Source organism: Plutella xylostella, chromosome 20, assembly GCF_932276165.1.
Source record: "Plutella xylostella chromosome 20, ilPluXylo3.1, whole genome shotgun sequence".
In the NCBI taxonomy this organism is placed as follows: domain Eukaryota; kingdom Metazoa; phylum Arthropoda; class Insecta; order Lepidoptera; family Plutellidae; genus Plutella; species Plutella xylostella.
The window spans coordinates 6,395,045-6,409,721 of record NC_064000.1 but is presented as its reverse complement, the minus strand read 5'-3'; the positions used below and the strand labels follow the sequence as shown (position 1 = coordinate 6,409,721).

General features: G+C 39.1%; 1 protein-coding gene across 6 annotated transcripts in view; it reads right to left on the bottom strand.

Annotated features, from left to right (window-relative positions):
- Positions 1-14,677, bottom strand: part of LOC105380821 (nucleolar protein 4) — a 117,524-nt gene that overhangs the window by 33,992 nt on the left and 68,855 nt on the right. The window lies entirely within an intron of this gene.

Genomic DNA, 14,677 nt, shown 5'->3' with positions numbered 1-14,677 from the left:
TACGTATTACACGTACGTAATTCACAAAACACTTACAAAAACAGGGCACATAGGTACGAGTTATGGTGAGCATTCTAGAGCACACGACATCAATGTTATATGAAAAAGGGCGCACATTTAAATACCATTACTTTAATGGTATTTAAAAGTACTTGAAGCTAAAATTTTACCCTCAAATTCATACACTGTATTGTAAATTTACAATACGGTCTAAATTGACTTTGAAACTCACTAGTTTCAACTTTACTCGTATAATTTCGAGTTTCAATTAATAATTATATAAATTTGATAGTTCTGGTCAATGTTTGTGCTTAAGGTCTAGATTATTTAATTTGTCGACAGCGATGGCCATCCCTAAAATTAAGGACAAGAAGATAGAGGCAGCTCTTGCGAAACACCCGACTAACGACCAGGGCCGCAGCGTCAAAAGGACCTATATTAATGTTATTATAACTTTTCTAGACGTCCGTCCCTATATTGACACACCCTACATGTTTGCTGTATGGCGACCGTAATGAAATATGAGGATGGACGTAAAATTGTATACTTATTTTGTGTTTCCAATCAACGCCGTGGTGTCACTAAAATTATGATGATTTTGATTTATATATCCATTGATGGTAGCTTACCTGTAACAAAAAAAAAACCATTAACAATCTAGGTCTAAGCTAAACTGATATAACGGTATTAACAGTGCAAGTATTCTTTAGATATAAGGATTTTAAACATGTACAATTATACAACGTATACGATGAAAGAAAACATGACTCTGACAATGAAAGAAAACATCGTGAAGAAACCTGCACAACACATCTAGATTCTGGAGAATGTAAATGTGTACGAACTGTGCATTGTACTAATTAAAAACGGCGATACGGCTCGCGCCCTATCACGTGAGTACAATAAATTTACGTTATGTTTCTTGAGGAAATTTGTTTGGTTTGACCAGTAGAGCATTTATTATCACATTTCTAGATTTCCCATGCTGCAGAAAATGTGAATTGTTGATCGCAGATCGCAGGGTTTTCTATCCAAATCCTTGATAATGTAATATCTCAATTTTATTTCATAAATTTATATGTTTTTCTTTTGATAACGTTTTTTTATTTAAATAATTAGGGTAAAGTACCTATACAATTAATTTCATTCTTCCACATAATACTCGACGTTGTGCTTTTAGGCCAAGATAAATAGACGAAACTAAGACGGAGTCTTAGCTTAAGCACATGCTAAGAACACGAATTCACTAAAATAGACACTACTTGAGCACAGACTATGCCAGTAAGTTCGCACTCTGACTTAGCCGAGTTCGAGTTCACATTTGTCAAGACTTGGCCCTTGCTTAGCATACATACAATTTTGTCTATTGTCACATCTGCCACACTCTCAGGAAATTATTATTCTAAGCTCTCAGGCTATCCACAGACCACATTTATACCAAATTTGTTAAAAAACTACGGAATGAAACCATGACCACAGATAAATAAATATATATTTGACGCAGATTTGACATAACAGATTCTAAGACAGTGACTTAGCCGAGCAAACGCTAAGTAGTGTCTATTTTAGAGACTCATTGCAACTCGACTTAGTTCAGGTGAAGTCGTACTTGGCTAAGCATTAGTTTGAGCAAGTGCTAAGCAACGACTATTTATCTGGGCCTTAGTTTTTGCAAGTAGGTAGGTAGAGTATACGTACCTACCTATTTATATATTTTTTTTACTTTTCTTAGCCTGACTTATCAATCAATTTTCTTTCAGCCAGCGCTTGCCCACTTATCACATACCAGGCTCGCAGAGTATTCAGTAACTAACTTCTTTGTTTACGGGCTAAGGGATCTCTTAGAGGTATGTTTTGGGCCTACCCTCCGGGTCGCCAGAGGGTGGGTCCATATTGGACATTTTGTATAAGTGTAGGTCTCGGGTAGGGCCCAAATCCCTTTCGGAAACCCTTTTTGGGAAAGGTCTGACGGACCGTGCCGTAGCCTCGAGTTTGCGGATTTTTAAGGTAAAATTTATAAGGGGTGGCTTGAAGATCATACTTTATACAGGGTGAAATATGCATTGTGTTGATAGTGGCCAGTCTTTGTTGGCTCTTTCAAACGTATAAAGGGATATGGGTTTTTGTATGGTAGTGATGTTTTGTTCAATTCAGTAAAGTGGAAACTAAATAATTCGGTTATTGTTGATGCTGAGTTTGCAAACTGTTTGATACATTGCTTGGTTATGTAATGATAATGTGCCTCACCTCAATACATTGTATAAATAAAAATAAAAACTTACTATTTGTATTCGTAAAAGATACCTAAATTTGAAATTCCACAAAGCTAAAAATACGAGCCGAACTAAATTTAAAACCATACAATTAATTTCAGAATTTGTTATCACTACAATAGAATTGCGAGCTGTATTCAGTACGCCGGCTGACAGATAGACAGGCAGCACAGGATTTAGGGTCTAGCTTTCATTGTTGGCACCCATTTGATACGGAACCCTAAAAACACAGAACACGAAACTACCTACTAGGGTATCAAAGCCAGGGCTAATTATGAACAAAACAAGAGAATAGCGCACGCATTCATTACTTTCTGCGGACGGTTGCGAGGTATCACGCGAGCCTCCTACCCACGCATGGGTCCCTGGTACTTAGGCCAGACCCTTCGTACCCTCGTCGGGCCGGGTTAACTAGATAACGGCGATATGGGGGTAAAACGAAACTAAAGGAGTATTTGTAGCTAGCAGTGTGGAAACTAGCTCGAATTAGGGACGTACAGAATTGGGTCACATTATAGGTATGCGTAGTGGGTCTGCCGAATTAACATTATCTTGGAGGGGGCTTAGGTGTCAGTAAATTCTTTTTTATTATTTTTACAATCTAAACGATAGTTTGTATAGCAATAGCTCAAAAGCCTTAGGTCTAATGAATTCTAAAAAAAAAACCACACATTTATGTGAACATTTACCTTTTTAATGAATAATTTTACGTAAAAAAATAGGCATCTACAATTTATAAAATAACAAATAAGTACTTATGCCTAATACATATATTATGTGCATTTGTGTAAGTTAAATTACGATACGCATTATTTCTTGTATTACACTCACAAAAAACCGACACCAAACGACCCCAATTTTTTCAAACATTTAATTTAAAATATTATCGTAGTTGTCTTTTGTGTTTTTAGAACAGCTCAAATCAAATCAGCTCACGAAAGAAAAGTCAAGTTTTTACGCATCTGATAATCCTACCAGGAAAACATAGACTCCTCACATCAGTTAAAAGGTTCTTAATTAATGTTCAGATTGATTATTTCGTGCAAAGAATATGGGTGTAGGGGGAGGGGGAGACTCGCAGCGGACACACGGAGCCCGCGCCCGCCTCTGCTACCCTGGTACCGTCAGCAGATTACAAAACTAGCTATTTTTATTAGAAAGAACGATATATTGATGACATGTAAATATTTTTTTATTCCGGATTGTTCAAATCATAGAACAACTCGGACTCGGTCGTATTCGTATAGGTACTTATAGTGCCACAAACTTATCTGTTTCGGTGAGAGCGAACTAAATTGGTCCATATAATCTATGTCATGTCAATATGAAATTCATTAGTAAGTAATGAGGTATGGACCAATTTAGTTCGCTCTCACCGGAACAGATAAGTTTGTGGCACTATAATGGTATAAATTATCCAATGATGACATTCTAACATACATTATGACTTGTATTCTATTCCTGACAAACTTTACACTAGGTATACAATACGAACAGTAAGAAAGCGACCGCCCTTTAATATTATATGATTAATCAAGTACTTACATGTTACTGTTTATACTGGTATATAGAGTAAAAAATATATGCTATTTAATTTATTGATATTTTGGTAGGACTCATTGTTACTGTTACTCAGTGTCAGTGTTAATGGATTTAAATTGTCGGAAATAAATGAATTCATAATAAAAACAAAATTATCTAAGCCAAACCATAGACTAATAATATGGCCAAACTAAAAACAATAGTTGGTAAAAAGTAAGGTTGTATTTGACAAAAAGTTGTTAAGATAGATTTGAGTGAATCATAAAGTTTTATTTTTAATCAACAAATGTAGTTTTTCGCCTCACATTATTGGAAATTAAAATGTCGGCAAGCGCTTAGTTAGTTGCCAACTCAGTCGGTCCGGGCTGACAGCGACGACGGCAGAAACCGCTCCATATTCAAATATCCCTCCACTTTTTCTGCTGACCGTTCAAAGACGGTCGCCGCCGCTTGCCGGCCGTACTAAGCAGTTATTATTTACAGGCTTTTATCATTTCGAAAATTTCATATTCCTCGCTCTCGGACGCTTGAGGTTTAAACGTACTGCTAGGGGGAGGGTGCAACTTTTTGCCTACAAACAGACCGCTTAGAAAGTATGTGTACCAGGCGCGCATAGAAAGGGGGACATGTAGGGGGTACGCTACTAAGAAATAATAGCGCGGCGCATGCAAAGAGGTGGTCCCCGTTGGACATCGCCTTTGTTTTATGGTTTACGCGTAAATTAATCTTGGGGAGCTTGCGCCAGTAGCAAAAAATACCAAGTTGTTCGCCGTCTGTATTTACTTACTTAACATCATTATTGAACAGCTGAACCCCTGCCTGAAACGAGTTAAAAGAAAGAAGTCATATTGCTACGACATGTGACGTAGACAGGACTACGGCGTAGCTCGTAGCAACAATTTGACAACGAACGTCGGGTCGCCACGCGGGGTCGCCGTGGCCGTGTCAGTGGGGATGTCATATTGTCAGGCCACAGTCATGCACTGTCGTGTTCAGGCCACACAATCATACCGAACTTTTTATCCGACTTGAAATGAAAAACCGCCCACGGGACCCGCTTGTTCCAGTGTAGTTCTGTACACTTATTTGAGTTTCTGATACGTTTCTATTTTAAAATTAACGTGTTTGTGTAACGAGATGCATGCTAAAGTTGAGACCAAAGGCAGTGCTCGGACGGTATAATGTTGTTAGGTATAGTGTAGGTACGTATATCGGGCTCGCTCGGCAGGGTTCTTTAACAGAAGCGCCGACAAACCCATCAGGATCCCCAGTCTTTTTAATGAAAGCGGTGGCGTCGGGCGGGCGTACTGTACCGTATTAATCTTCGCAGCCGTCGACCTACGCCGCGCCCCTGCGCTCCTGGTACTTCGATCTAAGGAACCCCGCCATGGGGGCGAGGTTTTCCCGATTTTTCTCAATTTTTCCCTACTTTTTCTCTGCATGCATTATGCAGGGTGGTACCGGCTTCGAAATTTATCGATAGCAAAATAAAAGTAATGTGCAGTCTACGCCGCTTTGGACGGCCGCCTTTACAGGATGTTTTTGTTAAAAAGAAATACTAATGCGGATTGTGAAATGTGATAATTGGACTTTTTCATTATTCAAAGGTGAGAGGCAATTTCCTTGCCGGCCTGGCCGCGGCCGCCCACAATGGCGCGGAATCACGTGTCAATAAAGAATCTCGCCTGCGTTTATTTTTCATTTCAGCAGGAAACGAGGAAATTACGAGCGAGTAAAAAATACGTCTCGATCTTCGCCGGCAAAAAATCCGCCGAAAAGGAAGCGAGCGACCATTAGGGTATTATCGGGGAAAAAAGGGCGGAGGGGAAAAAATCAGAAAAAAATTGCTCGCCACCCTTTCCTTTTCGTGAGCGTCGCCTGTGCCCCCCCAGCCTTACATTAGACCGTACCCGACGGCCATGTATGGGGGGGAGGGAATTACATAAACGGCCAGGTGAATTTGGAAAATTAAAGTTGGTACACTACTGCGTTAGCTGGAGTGGTCGGTTATTACATTTGTAGCGGGGCAGGGTCCGCAAGTTTTTGGCGCTAATTGTCTGAATGTATTTCGGTAAAAACAAGGCGCGTCACGGCGCAAACAAGCAGCAATTTACTCACCGCTGTACAGTGGAAAGTTTTACGGTTAGGGATTCACGCAATTTCATTAGGATATCTAAAAAAGTTACTTCATTTATTCATACAGTGGGTCCATTCCAGCTTAAAAGTTACATATAATTTAGAAAAGAAACGTGATCTCATATCTAAAATTATATTGTAGTTGTAGGCTTCGCTTTTCCACCTCAACCCTAAAAACTAGAAGCCACAACCAGGGCGGCAGCCGAGCCGAGGAGCCACTATCAAAAGAGCCCAAAGGGACGAGTGCGTCAACGCGTCAATATCAAAATAATTCATGTGTGACAATAATTAAGAGGTTTCCTCCCTTCGGGTGGCGGGTACCAGGGGCACAGAGGTGGCAGGGGGGCGGCCCTCGCTTATGACTCGATAGGTGCCTCCGGTCGCGGTCGGATCCCGTGGAAATGTATTTTGTGTGATTCGATATTTTCCTCCTTTTGTCTGCTTTCCCGATACGGTTTTGGGATTTCTGTCAGCTAAATTCTGAATAACATCTCTTATGGAATTCCGTCAATGGCTCGGCTACTGCTGTGCTAGACGATACAGGATACAACTGTCCTGTGGGTCTGTGACATCGACATGGACAAGTCCCAATAATTTTTTCTGTCGAAATATATCATTCCAATTCGTACAAGTGATTTTCTTATCATAAACATGCTTTTTACCTAGCCAAGACGAAGACAAAATCAAGTAATCCATAGACTACTATTATATTTATGTAATGTCGTACAATGTATAAAACTAACATAACTACTACTGTATATGTAAAAGTAACCCACTGTGCAACCAGCAATATAAAATGCGTACAAACATAAAACAAACCACAAATAAATCGAATGCTCGCAATACAAACGTATGAAATTATTAATATATTCATTATTATGCAATCAGGACGCATTGTCTCACTAATGTACTTTATTACGTACATCCGGCGCGCTCGTGCCCCCTATCTGAATTTCTAGGAATCATTTGCTTCAAAGACAACCCCCAGGCGATTCTGCTACCCTAGTCTATTTATATGCACTCTCTGCATATTTTTTGCTATCGATTTTTTGCTCCGGGCATTAGGTATCGTAAGCAGAATGATCTGGATACGAAAATAGGATAGAATAGGTGCACAAAAGAAGGTTTCCCCGAGTGACGTATGGCGTAGCAACTGTACTTTATATACGTCCGGCGCAATCTGGGCAGTCAGAGACTGAAGCTCCTGACACCACGGTGATAAAACCAAGACAAAAACAAGAGTAGAGAAGAGTAGTAAAAAGATTAGGAGTTAGCACAAAAACGAATCAAGAGAGCTGTTTAAAACGGTAGGCATCGTGCCAATCTCATGTTAAATACTCTATAAACCTGTGTCTTTCAAAGAAATATGTACAATAAAGATATTATAATTATGCACCTAATTGGAATAAATATAAGCAAAAAATTGGATGAACTAACCTAAGCTTCAGAAAATAAAATGTTTTATGAATTTACATGTTGTACTTTTGAACCATCTAACTAACCAATGCGACTAACCAATTCGACCAAAATGCTGTGAATTGGATGAGAAGAGAAAATTCGCTATTTACTACGTATACCAGTCCGAGCTAACTAATCCATTCTATTACGATTGTACAAAAACAGTTGAAACAAAAGAACGAGCGACTATCAACTTCCAAATCGCCGTGAGTTGAAAAAAGAACGCAAGCTCGACTGAATGACGTGTGAACGGGCCAATCAAAAACGAGAAAAAGAAAAAAACGGCCAAGTACGAACCCGGCTTTTGTTATTATTTTAAGAGTCACTTGTTTATTTAAAATTGGCGACTGTGGGCCAAATTATGAAAAATCTGCTCATTCTGATCAAGTGTTGAACACTGAATTTTAGGTTTTGAGTTTTACTTAATTAAAATAAAGATGACCGATCCAAATATCTGCGGAAAATAAATTCAAAACTCGTGGTGCCTTTTACACAAATGGCACTAAAGGGATCTTTTTTGTTACGGATCTCTAAAAACGTTATATTCTTTTTCCAACTATTCTAGTCAATGCGATGGTCAGTCAGGTCCTGCCATGTTATTTTTTCCAACGTTTGGTTAAAGTTTTATAAGGGGGATTTCTTTAACAATTTATTTTCTATATTGTTACGGTTCGTCCTAATACCAAGTTGCTAGGGAGACCTTAATTTGCCATGCCCGTAAAGCGACTTAATTAAGTAATTTAAATACACATATTATTTTTCTGATTAAATTAAAAAGAAATGAAATAAAACATAAAATTAAAAATGTCTTATATATTTGTTCAATAAAGAATTCAATAATAATACGTATAGCAGCTAGGTAATCAATAATAATAAATAAATCGATCCTGAAAACTGCTACGAATTGCTACGCCGCGCCGTAGCAATTTCGTCGTAGCCTCGTAGTATGGCGTAGGGCCCACATTTTCAAATTTAACGACTAAAACAGAATTTTTAAAAGCGCACTCTATTTCTCACTGTATTTTAATATTAATAGTATTAATACAGAAAAATATAGGTAGTAAATAAAGCATTGTTATATTGTTATAAAATAATCTTGCAGCCATGTATCATCAAAATCGGTCCAGCAGCACAAGACAAAACTTCAACTGTAATTCATCACAATTCATAACTTGCTCGCTTTTATTAACCTCGCGTTATGTTTATACAATTACAAAATGTAAATTACTAGCACCTGTCAGGTCGAGCACCCTGTGTTTAGTGCCACCCTGTATACGCCGCGACCCTGTCAGATTATACGGGGCTGAGTTTTGCGAACGGTTCCCGGGGGTACCCCGGGCAAAGAGCGTACCTACGAGCGTCCATGTGAGAAGGTATACGCTCTTAGATATGGCATTTTAAGGTAAGCGGCCACCTTTTGGTATTGTACGCAACGGACTTTGTAGAGAAATTCACACAAGCACTTCCTATTTCATGGGCATTGCCGACGCCATTTTTCCATACATTTATGAATATTCGTTTGGTACGATACGTACGATACGGATAGTTGGACAAAGGTAAGCCTTTATAGTGATGCAGAGGCGTGTAGTGACGATGATGTGAAAGAGTACTATATACTCAATACAGTTACGAATCTTTAATAAAATTGATATTTTGAGTTTCGCGTTGCCCTAGAAAGTATTCCTGTGAGGATTCAGTCTAGACGAAAGAAATTATCAAATTAAACTCATTACGTCCTTACTTGTTTTTGGAATCATTACTACAGTGTATGTATTTTAGCAGCTATCTTGTCGTGTATTATGTCATATCCATATTATTTCGCAAATCTGAGTGTTCTTTTGCGCCTATGGGCGTACCCCCCTCCGGCGCGGGGGGTAGACTGATCTAGTAATGATTTACGTGCTCTAAAACATTTATTGGGGTTTCTCTAATGTGGGGTAGACCTACTTTTTGCCTAAAACCCTCCTAAAACACCGACCGCCTAACAAATTCTCTATTAAATGTTGCTAGCTTTTACACACACGGACTAGAGAAGGATCAGCCTTTTAAAAATGATTTATTTAGCGAAAGGAAAACCTAGGAATTTCAGCGCGCTCGGGTTTCTTTTACGTTTTTGCTTTTATATTTTTCTTGAAATTCTCACGGGTTTAAAAACGAAATGGCACGCATTCGCTCCTGCTAACTTTAGCGCAAATTCCAAGCTAAAGCTGCAGGACTCTCCTTACAAATAAACGCTAGAACGGAGGCCCTTGCAGGGGGGGCCGCCTACAGTGCCCCCCCGTTGTCATTTACCCTACTTACAACCCGGCGCGAGCTACCAGGCGAGCATACTGCCAACAGAGAATTTTAACGGAATTAGTCGGGAGCCCGCCGCCTGCAGGGCGCCGTAGTTAATTCTACATGTGCCTACTCCTGCTAAGTAGCTCCCGCCCACCTCCTCGCTAGTTCTGACGCCCTGGTGGCTGGCAAGCAACAACTCCAAACACGCAATGGCGTAAAAACAGGAAAATCAGACCGAAATCTAGCTAGTTGCTACGGAAAATTATTTACTTACTTGCTCTAATTAATGTAAGCAAATGTTTGAACTAATTCCGTTCCTAACCTCGGTCAGGTTAAATTAATCATTCCACGAATGTACCGTGATTTTAACAGGTTTCCTTTTTGTGTTCAAGAGCAATAAACTGAACTGCTCCGGTTTCTCAAACGGCTAAATGTTAAGTTAACTTTCGTTCCAGTGCCGGTGATAAAATGTACAGAAAAGTTGGCAATTTCATCATAAGAATATACAACTACTTATGTACATTACAAAAGAAAGTACAAGTACTAGAATAAGACCTATGTAACTATAGTTTAAGAATGATTTGTATTGTGTACTGTTTGTATTACTTTACCAATAAATAAATAAAAGAAAAACTTAGATAATAGGATATTCAACTTTCAGCTTCAAACCTTAACCTAACAACACAATTCTCTCAACCGAAATACACACATAATTTAGGTGCAGTAGCAAAAGTAACCTCTGGCAGTGTCCTGTTCGCCCGGTCCGATTGATTCATACGTCGACAAAGGCAGGCGTCGTCAACCCGTAATCGGGCTCGCATCTTTTCTAACTCATTTTTCTCGAGGGGGGCCGCGGGCCGCACTTTCATCAAGCGGGGGCCGTCACGCCGGTATTAGACAAGACACAAAAACGGGCGCCCCGGGTGCAAGGACGTAAGTGAGAATTCTGTTGTCAGGCCATTTAATGTTTGGTTGGTAGTTTTTCGTTTTTTGCCGCAATAAATTGGGATGATTTAGGCTTGATGTGAATGGGTTTGAGGGTGTGTAACTCTGAGGTTTATTTTCTCAATTTTGGTATGTTTATAAAGTTATGAATGAATAATAAATTATACACATTGAATGATGATGAAAAATACGCAGCGAAATATGTAAATATGCCCAAGTGCATTTTACTTATTCAATATAGCGGCTCGCACCTGAGTACAAAATGTACTGCGAAAAGTCGACAGCTAACGAGGTACCGACTCACAGCTCACAGTTACTAAAAATATTTATGAGACACATTCGATTATAAATTAACCAAATTAAGTAGCAACGCCAATCGAGGTACTATGTAATCTATGTATATTGATTTGCTCTCTCAACTAGATTAATTTTTTCAAATCGTATAAACTATAATTATACAATTAATTATACCACACAATCATTCACCAACAAAGCTAACTTCAAGCATTCTCACAAAACAGACTTTAAAAAATTCCCAAAAACTACATCCGCAAATTTCACACCCTTTCTTTTCCCCGAGCATCGCAGCAAGGGTCAGTCCTAGACCGTCCATAAGAGGGTACCGTCCCAACCCCCGAAAGGGCCGCTGCCCCCACAGCACAGCGACTTGTAAGATTGATTGGGGCTCCTTTTGCCCCATTGCGCCCCCTAGGGGGTGGGTCACCCCCCCTTTTTTCTCGGCGCTGTTAATATCACAACAGGCGGTTATATTTCGCCCCCGCCACTCGTGTGGACTCTTTGATGGCGTAGATTAGAAGTTTTGTCCCTCGTCTATGGTTATGAGATGACGTTTGTTTGCTAGGTTGCTAGAGAGAGAATGGACAGTCGTTTTTGGTAATATTATTATTTGGTGAAGTAATTATTTACAGTTATTATTACGTGGAGTTGGTGGTGATAATTAATAGACACTTCTAGTCAGAATACTGATAAACTTGATGTTATGTTAATAAAAAGTATAATAACATTAGTAACTTTTAAGATTTAAAATAGGAATTAATAGGTACTTATCTAGGTTTAATTTTTAACTTTTGAATTCATTATCATTTACAACACAATACAGAACCCGTAACAAAGCCATTACAATTACACTGTTATTTAAATAAAACTAATGACTTTAAACTCACTGAATCTTCCAACCCTCAAAAACAGATTACACCCTCTTAAAATTCATTGGATTTCTATTAAAATTTATACGCGTGCATTTGTTTTTGACCTTGAACTGTGACATAATTAAGTTTCTTCCCCTTGTGAATTGATTTTATTCGTTTTTGTAAGCAGAGGGTCTTTTAGACCCACACGCTAAACTGAGGGTTAAAATCGCGTACTATTTTGCCACTTATTCTAATAAGCTTAAGGTATTCGTATTCATTTGTTGCAATGTTTTGTATTTTTTTAGTACTTTAATGGTACGGCTGGTTTTATAACATGTGTAATGTACAATATTTAGGTCGTCTCGACAGTTAGTAAAAGTAAAGAAGTAAAAATGAATTCATTAATGTCTATCAGCCTAACTTACGTAAGGAAAAATAATCTTTGTGAAAAATTATGTTACGAGTGCAAGCCCTCTCTACAACATATTTCGTCATACCCATATTCAAAGGAACTGTATTGTGATTGCTTCATTATTCATTTAGTGCTGACTAGTAAATTCCAAAAGTTCCGTGGGACAGTTTTCAGTGTTGAAGGTGTCTTTGTGCTCCAATCGCGGTAGCCGAAGGTCAATCCTCTGATCATCGAGATCAGATAGTTATAATTAGTTTTAATCACTTCTATGTAATCATTTAATAATAATTAAATATCTCAAAAATCAATTTGAGTTTTTAAAAACCCTCTTCGGCGTCCAGTTATCGTAATTGGCGCAGTCGACGGAGAGGTAGTCGAGTCAGTGAATCCAACTTCGATCTACTGATAGCAGCATCGCCGCCGCGTTGACTATCTCTACGAACCTACAAGTGTCGCCGACAGAGGACCCACCCGCGTCTTCATCCGAACCTCGATGAGCCCAGGCGCTATGCAGAATCATCTGTTAATGTGAGTAGCACAATATTCCTATTAGTTGCTATTCCCATTCCCTACCCAGTAAGATCCTATTTTTAACTAGTAGTAAATTAAAGTAGTAAAAATTTTTCACCCAAGGAGTAATAAGGGTTCCAAACCCAGTACAACTAGCCTTCGACAATCTTTTAGATTTCATAAACACCTATTAGATCAATTAGAAGAGTTAGAAGAAGACTCAGAGATGGAGAGTAGAACACCCTCCAGTACTCCGAGTGTAATATCAGAAGGACGTCCTAGCAACATGCACGACGTCACAGACCAAATTTGGAGAGCTCTTAGGTTAGTTCCTGAATTTAATGGTAACACTAACGTGCTGGTCAGATTTTTAGACATTTGCGATCAACTGATCTTAAATTATATGAACCCAGCCCCTGGAAATGAACTTACTAACTCAGCCCTTTTGAATGGTATCCTAAATAAAATCACGGGACCCGCTGCTGGAATGCTAGCAACAAATGGCATTCCCAGGGACTGGAATGGCATAAGAAATGCCCTCATTAATAGTTTTTCGGATCACAGAGACGAAACAGCATTATATACCGACTTATCTATGTTAACCCAAAAATCTGACACCCCCCAAGTATACTATGAGCGTGTACAAAATCTACTAAGTACCATCATGACCTATGTAGAACTGCATGAATCCGTTTCAACAACTGTCGAAGCTAAGCGCGAACTATATAAAAAACTAGCGCTACAAACCTATATTCGTGGATTAAGCGAGCCACTTGGTTCTCGCATTCGTTGCATGCGTCCTGATTCACTCGAAAAAGCATTAGAATTTGCCCAAGAAGAATTAAATGTCATGTACTTGCAAAGTAAAAATAATTATGGCACCAATCCTAGGAAACAATCTATGTACAACTCGCAAGACAATTTCCCCAGTGCAAATCAATTATTTAATCACCCGTTTAAAGGACAATTTAGGCCCAATATCATGGTACCAATGCAGAATATTAATTCTAACTTTTCACCAAAATTTAACCAGCAACAACAACCACAAGTGTCGAATTTCAGACCACCTTTTCAGGGTATTTCTAGGACACAGCAAATGATGAAAGCATTACCCCGATCTAACATGAGCACAGGGTTTAAGATTCCCCCCCGCCCTAACATGCCCCAACCCATTTACAGCGTTCAACAGCAATACCCTAGGCCTATGAGTGGCGTGGCTCACCCACCCGCCCGTACGCTGCCTCCTACACCGCAGTACCGTCAGCAGCAGCAGCTTAATGTTAATGAAACATGTGACCCTTATTTCAGCGACTTCGACTATGCTACAGACAATTACTATGAATACTGTCCAGAAACTTACATAACTGACTATAACTATGACCAAAACTTAGTTACTATTAGCGAACCACAGACTGAAAATTTTACCCAAAACGAGGACGAAAATTTTTGCAAGGACCAGTTGAATACGGCCCCAGAATAGAACTTAATTCACAGAATAAGCGTAACTTACCGTACATCCAAATCAATAACCCACCATTAAAATTATTGATCGATACAGGCGCGAATCAATCTTTCATCAGCCCCGAAGCAGTACAAAGCTTTTTTGCTGACATTACCCCCGATTATGATCCGTTCACAGTGACCAACATTCACGCGACAACCCAAAATCATTATTCTATAACCATCCCATGTTTTTCGGAAATCAAAGACGAAAAACCAATCAAACTCTATATCTATCGATTTCATGAGTACTTTGATGGATTGATTGGATGCGACCTGCTGGAACAGTGGCATTCAAAAATTGACCTTAAGTCCCGATCACTAAAGACTGAATATACAGAAAATCCCATTTACATGTATCAATCAGGACAAAGTACTAACTTACTTGAAGTTATCATACCCGCACAGTCCACCCAACTAATACATGTGCCGATTGACATTTCTGAAGGAGACGTTTCTATTGACGGACA